At 58.4% G+C, this 14,825-nt stretch overlaps 1 protein-coding gene across 1 annotated transcript in view; it reads right to left on the bottom strand.

The window, feature by feature from the left end:
• MYT1 (myelin transcription factor 1) overlaps positions 1-9,730 on the bottom strand; it is a 61,544-nt gene extending 51,814 nt beyond the window's left edge. The window contains exon 1 of the mRNA XM_035705375.2: positions 9,691-9,730. The gene's annotated coding sequence lies outside the window, so the exon portion shown is untranslated. The remainder of the gene's footprint in view (positions 1-9,690) is intronic.
• Between the last annotated feature and the right edge of the window lie 5,095 nt (positions 9,731-14,825).

Below are 14,825 nucleotides of genomic sequence, written 5' to 3'. Positions count from 1 at the left end.
ATCCGCATGAAGAATCCAGCACAAGGTCTGGAAGGTAGAGTGGAAGGTGTGTGCTGGAAAGGTTAGCAAGGAGATGGGAGTAAGGAAGGAGCCAGGTGAGACCGAACACCCACCTCCAGAGTTCTAGAAAAGGAGAACCAAAAAATGGGAGGGAAAAGTATGAATTAATTAATAAAAAAATGATTTCCCAGAACTAAAGGAAATTATATTTCTAGATTAAAAGACCCATTACGTACCTAACAAAACAAAGACCTGCTCCAACCAAGCTGAGCACAATAAAATTCTAAAATACCAGGAGTACCAAGAGGATCCTCCGGGCTTCCACTGGGGAAAGGTCACAAGCAAAAGATATCATCGGGATGGCATCGGGTTTCTCGACAGCGAAGCAAGAACTTCAAAACTATAAGGTTGAAAATCGGCCTGTGTGCTGTCTGGGCCCAGGCACCGTCTCAAGCAAGGGAAGCGGCAGAATGAAAACACCCCCAGAGCCACGCAGCCCCCGGAGCGGGCCGTGCCACCCCCTGGACCGAGTAGCTGGGGCAGTGGGGTGGGATGATTACCTACAAGAAAGACAAAAACTGGTATGAGAAATGATCTGCACACACCGCTTGGCCCAGTGGTGAAACAAGTGAATAAAGACCCCGTGCGACATGAGGAGGCTGCTCCGAGGGACGGCGGCAGAAGAGCCCGGTCCCATGGCTCTCATCACGCCAGGCTGGCCCTGGAGCCCGCGCACGGAGCCCCAGTCCTGGGCACGCGGGGCCAAGCAGGGGCGAAGGCCTGAAGTGCCCTGCGGGGCTGTGCCAGGAGCAGGGGGTGAGGGGGGCGCTCGGGCCTGGGGCAGCACCCGGCGGGGGCGCGGGGGGCTCCAGCCACCCACTGTGCCTCTGGGGGGTGATGGAAACCAAGCCTCCCGCTGCGGGGAAGGGGCGCACACGGAGAAAGGCAGAGGCCTAGCACGCGCGCCCTGGGGGACGGGTATTGCAGGTACCTGTGCCACCTGTGGCTGCCTATATCCAGAGGAAATGGAGAAATAAATACAGACCAGGTGCAAGTGGGCATGCGTGTGACTGCGTGTGTGCGGACGCACGGGTCCGCTGGGAGGCGGGTGCACGCGAGGCTCCAGCCAGGAGCCCGGGTGAGCAAGGATGCATGCAAGATGCACTGGGGATGCGTCAGGGCGTAAACCCCTACTGGATGGCCTCACGGGCCCGCAGGGGCAAGCATCGAGATAACCATTATAAATCATGAGTTAACACGGGTATCGATAAAAATAAGTGAATTGGCAGTTTGATGAGGAATGAGGTGTTTCCCTGGCTTCCAAGCACCTTCCCCAATATTCGTTAATTGCCAAGGGAAAGAGAGTGTGGTTGCACAACAGATGGCGCACAACATCGTCTGAGCCGTGACCCAAGTATCAGCGCCAGGACACGCAGGCAGGTGAGCCTTGCTCCTGCGCGTCTGCACCGAGGCCAAGTCCCGCCACGGGAAACAGCCAACAGACCCAAACTGAGGGATGTTCTTTAAAAAGCCGATGAGCTTCTTCCAAAGCGTGAATGGCGGAATGAAGACCAAACACACAGCGTGACGCGGAGCCCATCCTCTGGGACGGCTGGAGGAGTCTGGGGACCGCATGTCCGCTCAGGTGACAAAGATTCTGCAGAAGCTCCTCTTTGTTGGAAACGCCCGGACCAGGGTTCTGGGCAGTGGGCGTGGACTTGGCCAACGTAGTCTCGAGTGCCAAAATATATTTTTAAAGTAATGGGGTGTGGGGTGTGATTTCAGGGAACAGGTGGTCAGTGGAGGCCTCTGTGAGGAGGGGCTGGAGCCAGGACCCAGGGCGGGGGGGGGGGGGGGGGGGGGGCTCAGGTCTCTCCAGCAACGGCCGGCGCTGCTCCTCGAACCCTGCAGTGGCTGAAATGTCCTGGGCCAAGGCCCCGGCCTGCCTGGCTTCCGCCTGCAGAGCCTGGGGACAGTGGGGCAGGACGGGACCTCAGGAGACTCCGACAGCCCTGAAAATCCAAAAGGAAGTGGCACCTGTGCCCATAACACGTCGGGGAGGGGCTGCAGGAAAGGTGGGGCACCCTCGAGACCCCTCAGCCCCCGGAAGCTCCCAGACCTGAGCACCTCTCCTCAGCCCCCACCTCTCAGGGGCGAGACACGTGCCCCGGGGGCCCCTCTGGCTGGCGGTTTGCGTCCTGGGTCTGGGGAGTCTCCCTGCACCATCAGCATCCCACCCACCCGGCCACCTTCTGCAGGGAACGTCACCAGGGCCCAGGGGAAATGGGAGCAAGTTTTCCTCTTTTTCTTTCTTTTTTTTTTTTTTTTTTTGTTTAGCTGGAATTCAAAGAGAACTAAAATGGAGACTTGCTGAGTGGAGCAAAGCAGACCTGCTTTTGCTGAGTTTAGGTGAAAATGAGAGAAGGGAGAGGTGGGGGCAGGGGGGTTGGCAATTCTATAGCTTTGCACATTTCTCTCATTATTTTGCTTCTAAATCAGCCTCGCTGGTACTTTCTCTATTCTATAAAAGCCAAATCCAAGCCATGTCCCTTAATCTCTCCAACAGCAGCTCACTGCTGAGAAAATAATACAGATGTAACTTCCAGCTTCATACACTTTCTTTTCCATTTATATGCAAATAGTGACCTTTCACCCAGGCTGTCTCAAAGAAGTGTTTCCTTAAAAATGCAAATAGCATGTTGCAGGCAGTAACTGTGGCTGAGTCTTTCTTATATTATTATTATTATTTCTTTTAACCTTACCAACACTGTAAAAACAACAGCTAAACTGCTCGGCGGTAATAATGACTTTCCAAGCCAAATCACAGGACGGCTCTCCGGGCGGCCTGTCAGTGAGCCTGCCAGGAGGCGAGGATCTCAGCCCCGGGGGGGCCGGGTGTCCCGGGAGAGGCACAATAGGTGGCACCCAGGCGGGAGCCAGGAATGAGGCACCGGGTTGCGGCACGCGGGTGCTCACAGGATCCTATCACGAAGCTTCCGCCCCAAGTGGGGTTCAACAGGGACCTCAGCCCCCGCCTCCGTCCGGGCTGGCGAGACGGACAACAAACCCAGGCCCCAGAGGCTGGGCTCACAGGCTCTGTCCCCAGAGGAGCCAAGGGCTTCCAGGGGCCTGCAGGTGCCCCCCCAGGAGGACAGGCCACCAGGAACGACTGAGCAAAGCAGAGATAGCAGGAGGCTAGGAGAAGCACAGAGGGCACCCGGGGAAATGGGTGGAGCTCCCGTGTCCGCCCTGAACCACCCACTGACCACGCGGGCTGCGGGCCAGGGGAGGCGCCGGGGCAGGGGCCCACTTTACCACCCGCACCACTCACGGCTCCCAGGCGCCTGCGGTCCCCACCGCAGGACCCCAGCACCCATCGCCGCGTCCACACCTGCTGCTCTCCGAGGCCCAGAGCTCAGGAAAGGAGGGTGTGGGTCTGACCCGATGGCCTGCCTCTGAGCCAGAAGCGCAGACACCTTCAGACCAGCTGCACCCGGACGGCCTGCCTCACTCCTGGGCGCAAGGAGCACGCAGAGAAAAACGAGGGTGGTGGGAGGGACCGGACGGCTCCGGCCTCAGTCAGCAGGCTGGGAACCAGGGGGCCAGTCTCCGGGCCCCTCCTTGTAGGCTCTGGGGTCTCCCCAGGTCGGGAGGGGCCTTCTCTGGAATCCTATCGTCCCTGAGTCTCGAAACTCCCTTCTGAGTCAGAACTGTCCTGCCCATGGGCACCTGGCGTGAAGCATCTGCCTGGGGCTCAGGTCATGGTCTCGGGGTCCTGGGGTCAGGTCCCCATCGGGCTCCCCGCGGGGAGTCTGCTCTGTGTCTGCTCCTCCCCTCACTCATGCACAGGCTCTCTCTCTCTCTCTTTCTCTCTCCTTGCTCGCTCCAAGAAATAAAATCTTTAAAAGAAAACAAGAGGGGGGCAGCCCAGGTGGCTCAGGGGTTTAGCACCGCCTTCAGCGCAGGGCCTGATCCTGGAGACCCGGGATCGAGTCCCACGTCGGGCTCCCGGTGCATGGAGCCTGCTTCTCCCTCTGCCTGTGTCTCTGCCTCTCTCTCTCTCTCTCTCTCTCTCTGTCTATCATAAATAAATAAATAAATCTTTAAAAGAAAAGAAAAGAAAGCAAGAACTGTCCAGCCCGGGGAGAGGAGAAGGGACCACTTCCATCTCCTCTGCAGCCACGCTTACCCGGCTCTTGAGGGTGACCCCCTGGAATGGGCTCTCTTGCACAAACAGAATGGAACTAATCTGCTTAAAGGGCCCTCCAGGGTCTGTCCACACGCCCAGGAGGGAGCAGGCGCTCAGGCCTCCACCCTGGGAACCAGGCAGGAGAGCAGGCGAAGGATGCCCTGCGGGGCCCAGGCAGCTCTGGGGCTCCGGCCCTGGGGGCGGGGACGGTTCTGACATCCCACCCGGTCCCCCTGCAGGAAATGGAAGCATCCCTGTTTAGGGGGAGATGGGCGAGCCCCAGGCGGCTGACGGGAGGCAGCTGTTCCCTGGTGAGTTTAATTGTAGCCCCAGCTCCAGGGCTCAGAGTCGCCCCCAATTTTCGGGTGTGGGGGGAGCCCGCTGTCATCCTCGCAGCGCTGCCCAGCAACAGCCACCACCCCCCGCCCCGGCCTTAGCTTAGAAATACTGGGGTGCTGCGCGTGCTGATTTCCCAGCCCGGGTGTACGGCGCTCGGTGCACGGAGCCCGGCGCTCAACAGGCCCTGGAGGAAACAAATGCCTCCTGCAGGCACCAGTGTGGCCTGCAAGTGACTCGGGCAAGAGGAGACCATCGCAGGGAGGGCACAGAGCACTTGGGGGTGGGAAGCGCCAGCCCCCGGGCCAACACGCAGCTCATCCGAGTGTGCTCCAGGACGCACCCCGCATCCCCAGGGTCGTTTGGGGTGCTCCAGAGCCCGGAGGCGCAGCCTGCAAGCCAAGCGCGGGAGCCCAGACGCGGGCCGTGACGGGAGGGCCACACAGCAGCAGGTCCCGAACCCGGAGCCAAACCTGTGATTAGCGGCCAGGCGGGCAAAGCCGGGGCCCCTCCCGAGGCTTGCAAAGCTTGTCCAGGTGCAGTTCCAGTAACAAATCCACCTTTCTTCTCCCTTTGGGCTGAGTTGACTTCGGTACCTCGGGGCCTCCAGCGGCCTCAGAACCGCTGGACGAGAGAACACGTCAGGCGGACGGCCCTTCATGGATGGTGGAAATAGCCGGCGGGTGTGTGCTGTGGGGAGGAGAACCCTCCCCGTTAACCTGCTTCGGTGCACGAGAGGCCCAAGCAGCCCCAGAGGCTGGAGTTGGGGCCTGGGCTTCACATCCATAAACTAGATCACACGGAAACCTAAGCCATCTCGCCAGAACAAAGTCAGACCATTAAAGAAGAACCAGCAAGAGGCACTCTTTAGTTTGGATACCAGCCTGACTGTGCACAGCTCCACGTGCAAAACAATGAGTAACACGCCAATTAACTGTTCAGTTAGCAGTTCCCGTGACTGAGCGGGTGGCTTTGAACCACCCAGCCTGGGAGATCCTAGGGCGGTCCCTGCCCCAGGAAGCCCAGGGCCACGAGGACCCGCGTCCCCAAGCTCCTGTTTACGTCCCAGGCGACGCTCTGGGTTGACGGAAGGCCCGTGGAGAACGGGCGGCCTCACCTGGGCTCACGCGGGTCGACGGCCGAAGGCACGGCACGGTCAGAACGCAGCAAGCCCCGCGGGTGCAGAGACGGAAGCGTCCGGACATCAGGGGTGCACCCCGGCAGGCCGCAGAGCTGCGGGTCTCGGGCACCGCGACCCAGGGCCTGACACCCAGGCGTCAGCTGCTGCCAGTCCGGGACTGGGCGCCCCGCCAACGCCCGTAGGACCCTCCGAAGAGGCACCAGAGGCGTCCGGGGCCCTCCCGAGATCCGCTCCCTCCCAGGCAGGCGCAGAGCGGCCCCCGCGCTCCGGGGACCCTCTCCCTGGTGCTAACCCCCTAATGTGTAGTTTTTAGGCAACAAAATGGGAAAAAGGGAGAGGCCGCAGATGGCTTCTGGCGGCGCCCTCAGACCGATGTCGAACATGATCAAGGTGTGAAGCCAGGCGTGAGGGCGAGGTGGGAGCCCGGCAGGCTAATCTGTCAGCAACTCCGACCATATGGCACGTCCGCGTTTCCTCCCACCATCCAGATCACACGCACACTTTCGCACCTTGCCCACCACCCTGAGGGACCCGGGAAGACCGGGCAGCCAGCCCTTGGAGGGCCTGCGCCGTGCACACCCGCCGCGCTGGCCCTGCTCCCGGCCACGACCCCCGGGTCACCAACTCCAAGCGACCCCAGCGGCAAACCGCCCCCTTCCCATTCCCAGGGCTCCTCTGAAGGCGACCGGAGGGCCTGGGACACCCGTCACTGCTTGGCGACCTCTCCAAGCCCTGGGCCAACGACCGAGGATTGGAACTGAGTTCTTTTCATTCCGTTTGATTGAAATAACACTGCATTTTTTTTAAGTGCGAATTTTGAAAGGAAAGAGGGATGAAACAATGGGTGAAGCCCCTACTCTTGCAAGGAAAGCGCCTTTGCTCCCGACTGCGTGAGCCAGTGACGGGAAAGGCGTGAAACTTGATAAAAAGGACACCAATTGCAAGGATCAGTCTCTTCTCTGTGAAGTGAGCTCGATGGAAGTCTGAGACTTAAAAAGCATTTCAAGTCAGGTGGAAAACATCCCTCTCGTTCTGTTTGGAGTGTTTTCTTCAGGGACATTCGGGAGAATCCAGCCGTTCATAAAAGACCTGGGGCTGAGGTGCGGCGGGGAGAGGACGGGCCCTGGGGTCTCCGGGAGGCACAAGCCCTCCGGGGGGCAGGACCCGGGGCTCTGCTCAGCCCTCCTGGGAAGCAGCACTTTTCCGGCTGACTAATCTCCCAAAGCTGGTTTTCCTGTAAACTCAACATCACAGAATTCCCGTTAAAATTACATCCAAATTCTGGTTTATTCATGAGTGAGTTTGCAAGGAAAGAGCAGAGAGGGAGGGTCTAGAAGCTGGGGGGTGGAGGGAGGGGCCCGAGCCAGGCCCCCATCTAAAGCCAACCGCAGCGGGATCTGGGATGAGCCTTCCAGGCCAACGCAGGCACGGGGCTTGTCTTTCCAATATGCCGGAGTAACGTGCAAGTCTGACTGGCTGCCCAGTGCCCTGCCTGCCCCGGATCAGGTGACAACGACATCCCCGCCTGCCTAGCAGACACACCTCGGCCCTGCCTCCCAGTGCGCTCCAGGCCCGGGCTGGCCAAGGTGTCCGGGCGGCTCCCAGGCCTTGCTCACTCTTCACCCAGCAGACATGCCTCTTTCAGGGAGTCCATCCAGGAGGAGCTCAGCGCCCCCAGCCCCCTCCCCCCACCAGCCATCAGGGGGCACGTTGTCAGTCTGAGGAACCTTGTCCTGCTGTCATTGCCCAGGCGGGTGGTTGGCCCAGCTCCATTCCCCAACCAGAGTTAGCACAGGTCCTCCCTGCCTCCCCCCCTGCTCACACAGAGCCACCCATGTCCTCCAGGACCCCTTCGGTGACCCCAGGCCAGAGGACATGGGACCCAGAGAGGAGGGGCCTGGGCTCTAGGCAGCACCAGCGGGAGTGTCCCCCACGGCCAGGGCCAGGCAACAGGCCAACCTCCAGCGAGAACCTGCCCTGCTGTCGCTCAGCTGCCCGTCCCTGCTCCCGGGCAGGTCTGATGCCCAGCAAGTGCTCTCAGCCAGAGGGCAGAGCAACTTTGCAGCCCCGAGGGCTCTGCCCGCAGCTTCTCCTTGGAGCACTCCGGCCGACGTGTGACAGCTGCCCTTACCAGAGTCTTCCAAGAGCGCCCAGAGAATCGGCTCTGAACACTGGGGCTGCCCAACCTGCGGACGGTGCCTGGGGGTCACGCAGGCCCCCTGGGCTGCATGTTGGACGAGCAGCTCCCCTGAGGTGGTGAGCTCCCAGGCCCAAGGACGCCAGAGCCCAGGTGCTTCCAGGATGGAAAGGCCTCCGTGTCAGACTCTTCACAGTCCCTGCTGAGCCCCCCCCCCCGGGGTCCGTAAGCGCCTGTGCGGTGGGGGAGTACCCAGGGGCAGGGGGCGGGGGCACTTACAGAGGCCTCAGTCTCCAGCTCCAGGGCACACAAGGGGTCAGGACGGAGCCGCCTGCCTCTAAACCCCGACCGGCCCCCTCCGCAGGGCGAACGACTCTGGGGAGACAGGCTGAGTCCTGCCTGTTGGTGACACCCTCCCCGCTGGCACCACAAACTCCAATCTCCGCTCTCCCACTCTTTTGTTTACCATTAATTAAAGGGCCATATGGAAGGAGGTGATAATCACAGCCAGGACCAATGGGAAGGGAGCCCCGGTGGCCGGGAGCCTGGGCCTCTCCCCAGCGCCCGCCCAGCCCCAGGCGAGGACACCCCTCTCCCCGGGCTGGGGTGAGGCCAGGACAGGCCCTGCCGGCATCATCGAAGGGGCAGGGTCCAGCCTCTCGCCAAGACCGAGGCTCACCTCGCCCAGGTTTGTCCCAACACTCCTCCTGCCTTTTGTTCGCACAGCCACGAGCCGCAGAGATGTCCCCGGGTTTCTGTAATGTCTGGTTGTGGTTGTTTAGACCACTGGGGCGAAATTCCTCACTTCCCTCTCCCAAAAGGATAATAATAATCATCATCACTGTCATTAGCACCGTGAGAGTGACACAGTGTGACACGGCCAGACACACCTCTCTGATGTTTTGTTTCAGAAATTACATACCCAGCCGGACCGGGAATGATGTCCGCTGACGCAAAGCTGGCCCTGAGACCAGAGCAGCCCTCAGCGACTCAGAGACAGTAAGTCGGACCCTCGCGGCGAGGACCCACCAGCACAACGCGAGGGCCACCGCAGGCTTATTTATTTCCTGATTCACAAAGAAGGAAGTGAATCCACAGGACGGAACAAAGTCCCCGGCCCCAGAACGCATCGCCCCGCAGGCAGCGGCATTGTGTTGTGCAAGGCTCATGCCATGTTCCCGGCCGGCCTGATTTTTAGTTTCAAATACACAAACGCAGTTACACTAATATTATAAACCCCCACGCTTGTGACCCCATCACAGCAGGAAAAGCAGCTGAGAGCGGCAGCCGGCGTCTAGTTCTGCGCGCCTATCCCACAGACACATGCACCCTAAATGCTGCTCCTTAAGTTTAGAAATACGTGCCACGCAAAGACAAAATGCTCACATGACCATCTCTCCTCCGTGTCTTGGACGGGGGGCTCACGCGCGGCACCGACTCTGAGATCCCCGCTCCAGGGCGGTCTTCCACTTAAGGAGGCGGTGTCCTCCCCCCCACATCGCTGCGGGGTCCCGCGGCCGCAGCGGTGTCCGTGTTCCTCTTCCAGAAATGCACATAAAGTTTCGTGCCCGGGTACAGGGTCCCCCCAATGTCTTTTCCGTCAGACGCACTACCTGTCTACTGGGCTCTCAGAGAGGCCGGGCGCGTGAACAAGCCGGGGAGGGACAGAAAAAGAGAAGGAAAACAGCCACGGGCAGACCCGGCAGGAGGAGGCAGCCTCGGTCCAACAGAGCAGCTTTAAAAAGCCATCCCCCGACCTGCTTTTCCTGCAAAGAAAGCCTTCATCTTAGAAATGCACTCTGCTCGCGCGCCCTCTCCCTGCCTCGGTCCAAGGGGAAGCACTTGGAGATCTGCCTTTGTCAGCGAGAGAGCAGAACACGGACTTACCTTTCCCCACAGCTATTGTCTGTCCTCCTTCAAAATGACATCACGGAAAGCAATCATGAAATTTACATGGGGGGTGCAGGGTGGACGGGGGAGGGGAGGCAGCTGCCTCCCTCACCGCGGTCACATGTGGGGAAGCCTGTGTGCGGGTTTCAATTAAATATCTTCTCCCTTTAGTGTGCGACTCCTAAGCCAGCTAAAGGCGACGTCTCATTTACTTAATGACCGCTCTCATTAGCAGCGGTGGCACGGGCTGGCGGAGAGGCTCCTTTGTAAATACGCTACCCATGAACCCTTGGGGCTCCAATATATCTGTTTACTCTCCGAGGTGAAATAAATTTACAGTATAGCATCAGAAAGATGGATCTGCTGACTTGGGAAGTGAGAGGTGCCCAGGCCGGCAGAGACCCTCTCTCCTGCCCCAAGCATCAGCCAACAGAGGGTGCCTGCGTTTGCCCACGCTGAATCATAATTAATATGCCGCATGATTGGGGTTTTTTAATGCAAAACACACAAAAGGGCAGAGAGCGTCACAACCGCCATACTCACCCCCCTGTGCTGTCTCCACCAGTGGTTCAGTCCAATAATTCCTAATAGCAGCAACCGGAATGACAGATGCCCCGGGTTAGCACGGCTGCAGCGAAAGTACTTTACAATATTTATTGGTGGTTAGGAATATGACCTACCATCATAAAGAACGGACTGCGGAATTTATTACTCAGATGAACCAGGGGGGTTGCATAGTGGTTCATCTGCATGTTCAAGGATCAGTGACTTAAAAGGATTATGCATGTATTTTTTTTAAAAGTTCATGAAAGGTGTCTATGGCCACAGACCCAAAAATAAAGTCATATGCACAAAGAATAGATCAGGAAAAAAAGGTATCCGCCTTTCATCACACGTTTTTCTTTTGGTTTAGGCTTTAAAATAATGAAATCCTCGCAGAGAGATCGTGGGCACAAGTACTCTCTGCCCTAAAACCACTAAGTTTCCCCGGCCAGAGGGAAAGACACACGGCTCAAGTTTTCTGTTGTCTTTTTGAGTCTTTGTAAACTGCCTGCAAGGAGCTACCCAATGAAAATCGAGAGGAGGAAAAGGCATCACACACACACACACACACAATGGAACTGCCCACCTACTCTTCAAGCCACCAAATTGTTTTCCACTTTCTTGTTTTCCACTTTCCGGGATAAACGTAGGAACCTCCTCCGTGCGCGGACCCAGGAGCCGGGCTATTCTTGCTCACTGTCCCAACTGCCTTTTCCTCCTCGTAAGTCGGGCGAGGGAGTGCCCATCGTCATCGTCCTCAGGTTGTCAGACACTGTACAGTGAGACAGGACGCGGGCCGGGATTTAGGCGCCCGCGGAGAGTGGCTAGGCCGGCCCCACCAAGTTCAGGGCAGAGATTTCAACTCAGTAAACATCATTGCCCGCTACTTTCCGCAAGGGCACAACACCCCCAAGGTAATCAGCACGAACCGGCTCAGGCCACGGAACGCACGAATAAGGCTTAAAACATTTAGCTTCCTCTAAGAAAGCATGTTTTGAAAATCAGCTGAAACTCTTACACGAGCGATCATCTTTACCAATGTGGGCTGCATCCCACATTGCATGCAACCCCCCGAGCTGGGCCCTAAAAGCAAGTGTGTTCGGTCCTTACACACACACATGTTCTTCGCAACAAACAAAATGCACGATGTGCACGGGGCACTCCGTTAGAGCGAGTAAAAGGAAATAAACGCAAGCATTTGCTGGTCAAACCGAGGATGAAATATTAATTAGTCAAATGAGAACAGTTTGAGGCTCCTACAATGACTGCCTAGCATTGTTTTTATTCTTTTGTGAGCTCATATGCATTAGCATAGAAGGACATATTCAGTGGAGAGCTCTCCTGAAAAGCCATTTTCTCTCCTCTGGACACGCGGTGAGCGCTGGGATAGTTTACATCCCAAACCTTTGGCATTCAGAAATTCTATTAAACTCTTATCGGCAGGCTGCAGGCTGAGGCAGCCCTGCACGCCATTGTTCCGCCAGGAAGATAGAATCAAAGGGAGGGCCGGTGCTGAATCAGCCGTATCCCCCAACAATACCCAGTGTTTCATCAAAGTATCTAGTTCAGATACGTGACAGTCAAAGTTAGGAAACAACAACCAACAGAAGCGACAACAGGGAGACAGAGAGCAGTATGTGCCACAAAGAGCCCTGGTGCTGCATAGCTCGTCTTCCAGGTAACATAAATCGTATTTGTGCAAACCTCTGCCTTTCAGCATCCACACCTCCCCCACTGAGCAAGCACAGCTTCCCGAGGTGTGTGGCTCCGTGGTCGCGAAGGGGCCCTTCGGGCTCCACCCGAGGCTGCTCGGGCAAGCATTTCTGAATGTGCCCAGAAATGTCAAATCGGTGCCCATTCTGAGAACCTGGGGAGAAGCCCCGGGAGCCCCCACGGGGAGGTTACAGTTGAATGAGCCGTTTCAGAAGATGGGTTTTGATGAGTAAAGGTTCACAATCTTTAGCCGACTCCATCTAGAGAACAAAGAGGGGTTGCAGGCCAGGAGCAGGGGCAGCTCCATGGGCAGCTTGCGGGGCTCGGCTTCCCGCTCCAGCGGGGCGAGGGTGCGGCCGCGCCTGCCGGGCCTGATCAGCACTTCGGACAGCGCTCCCTCCCTCCCTCCCGGCGCCGGCCCTTTGTCCCCGCGCGGCGGCTGCTCCGGCCGGAGGCCATCCCCAGCCCCGCTCCCGCCCCGCTGGCCCCTGACGGCGGCGAGGTGTCCCCCGAAACTTCCTCGGGCAGCGTGGAAAGCCGTCAGGATCTTTGTCGTCCTAAAATATTTCCTTTTCCGTAACTAAGAATGCGGTACGTTGTTCCTTTACGCTTTATTTCACAAAAATCGGTAGGCAAGTTGCCCGTGGCTTTTACGTGTGGGAGACGCACAGCGGAACCCCTCGGCCGAGCGGACGCGAGGGTCCCCCGAACCCCACACGGGGAGGTGAGAGGCGGATTTGCAAAACCAAACTTGCGGCTGCAGCGCTAGCTAAGGAAGCGCTTTGTGGGAATCGGGGGGAAGCAGGCTTAATGACCGCTTCGCGCGGGTAAGATCATTTCAAATAAAATGTAATTACTTGTGCAAATCTGCGCACAGACATTCCAAGTGTCAGTTCATTTGCTTCATAAAAACTCTTTCAAGTAATTTTGGTCTAAACTTTCTGCATCTGTAATTGGCACCTTCTCCGGTGACCAGCTGGGGGTGAGAGTTTTCTTGTTTCCTTCTGAAAGCTTCCCTGCAGATGGGCGCCCGCCTTAAAGCTGCAGACGACAATTAGGGCCGTTGTGTGCGGAGCCGAGATGGTCAGCATTAATATTGTATAGGAACAGCTGAGGGCGAGGGGGCCGCTGCCCCAGGCAGGCTCTGGCAGATGGAGCAAACAAAACCGAGAGCCCCTCTCACCAACACCCTGGGCTGACTCTGTGCGCCTGTCTCACACTTGCTAGGTTGTGAGCCTCACACACACACACACACACACACACACACACACACACACTGGGCCATATTGTGAGATGGTTTTATGCTGGGACATCAGACATACCAACCCTCTGACACGGTGTGAACACACGTACTCAGACACGCACATTTGGGAGGACTTTGTGGGGCTCACACACTGACTCTTGCCCTAACACCGTGTTAATGTTTCAGACACACGCACACGCACAGGCACACGCAACTCTGCACGTGCTGGGAACCCAAACAGCAGCCGTGCCAGCCAAAGCCTCTTCACCAGAGCGAGTCGCAGGTGCACGTCGGTCACCGCACACACATGCCGTCTTTCCATCCCACCTCTCCCAGGCCTCGCGGCGGCCCTGCGTCTGGGCACCCCCACCCACTGTCCTCACCTTCAACCTTGGAAGGCAAGCCCACGAGCGAGCGAGCCAGCGGGCGAACGGGGCGCCTTGACAGCTCTGCAAGCCACACAGTCAGCTGGAGGGAGAGGCATCGGGCCAAAGAGCCTGGCCTCGCTCAGGAGGCAGCATGTGTCTATCACCTCCTCGGCTGCCCAGAAAAGAACACTGGGTGCTGACGGACACACAGCTAATTAGTCCCTTTGGTGTCCGGGCAGCAATGTGCGAGCAGGCCCAGGGAGGGGTGTGCAGGGCTGGGGAGAGGTACGCACCCAGGAAGGTCCCGCAGAGCGTCATCCTGGCTGGGCGGGCACACCTTCACTCCGAAGCCTGGACACACAGTCACATCATGCGGTAAAAAGTTGCCACACAAAGTTCTGTGTCTCGGGGCTCTGGGGAGGCTCCTTCTCGTCAGCCAATCGGGGCCCGGGAGCAGATAAGCACAAATTGATGCCCTGCCAATGAGGCTCCCTTCCCCACACAATGGGCCCGAGACCCCAGACAATGAGCCCCGCCTGCAGGTGGGGAAAAGCAAAGACAGAGCCTCTCCTCACGAGGGGACAAATGAGGGCGGGGAGGGGCTCTTCCCCAAGACTCTTCCTCCTCCCCTCTCCCACTTTGCCCCTCCCCCTGTATTCTATCTCCCTCCTCCCCGCTCCCCTTCCTCCTCCCACTTTCCCTGCCTCTTCCAGGCACTCCAGGCAAAGTCAGGCCAGAAACCTGGGGGGAGACCAGTCTGCATGGGGTGGGGTGGGCTCAGGTCTGGGGAGCCTTACCCCAGGCCCCTGTGCCTCCGAACCACGGCCTGCCACCTGCCTCCCAGGTGGGGAGGCTTGGGGGAGGGTTGCAGGAAGGTGAGGGACAGGTGGACGGTTAGGAGGATGGAACCTGCTGGGGATGTTTCCAAGGGAAGAATGTGGGTCTGGACCTCCAGCTGCTCCTCCGGCCAGGAGTGGGGAGGGCAAGGGTCGGGGTGGAGGGTGGAGGGTGGAGGGTGGAGGAGGCCTTTAGGGATGACCGGACCTCCCAGCTTCGAGTCTGGCCATCCCCTCCCCTGGACTTCCCCAATGCTGGGAGGAAGCCCCCACTCACCCTGGGGCAACTCAGATGTCGCCTCCTTAGGAGGCATCCATCACATCCCCAGCTCTACCCCTCACAGGTGGGGGCCTGGGTGTGCTGTGTGGCAGCTGAGGCCACAGCAAGAGCCTGTGATCACAGATTCAAGGCCGGCCTGGGAGCTAGGC

The sequence above is a fragment of the Canis lupus genome, chromosome 24, assembly GCF_003254725.2.
Source record: "Canis lupus dingo isolate Sandy chromosome 24, ASM325472v2, whole genome shotgun sequence".
NCBI classification, from domain to species: domain Eukaryota; kingdom Metazoa; phylum Chordata; class Mammalia; order Carnivora; family Canidae; genus Canis; species Canis lupus.
Note: the sequence above shows the minus strand (reverse complement) of the source record. Positions and strands in the feature narration are given on the sequence as shown.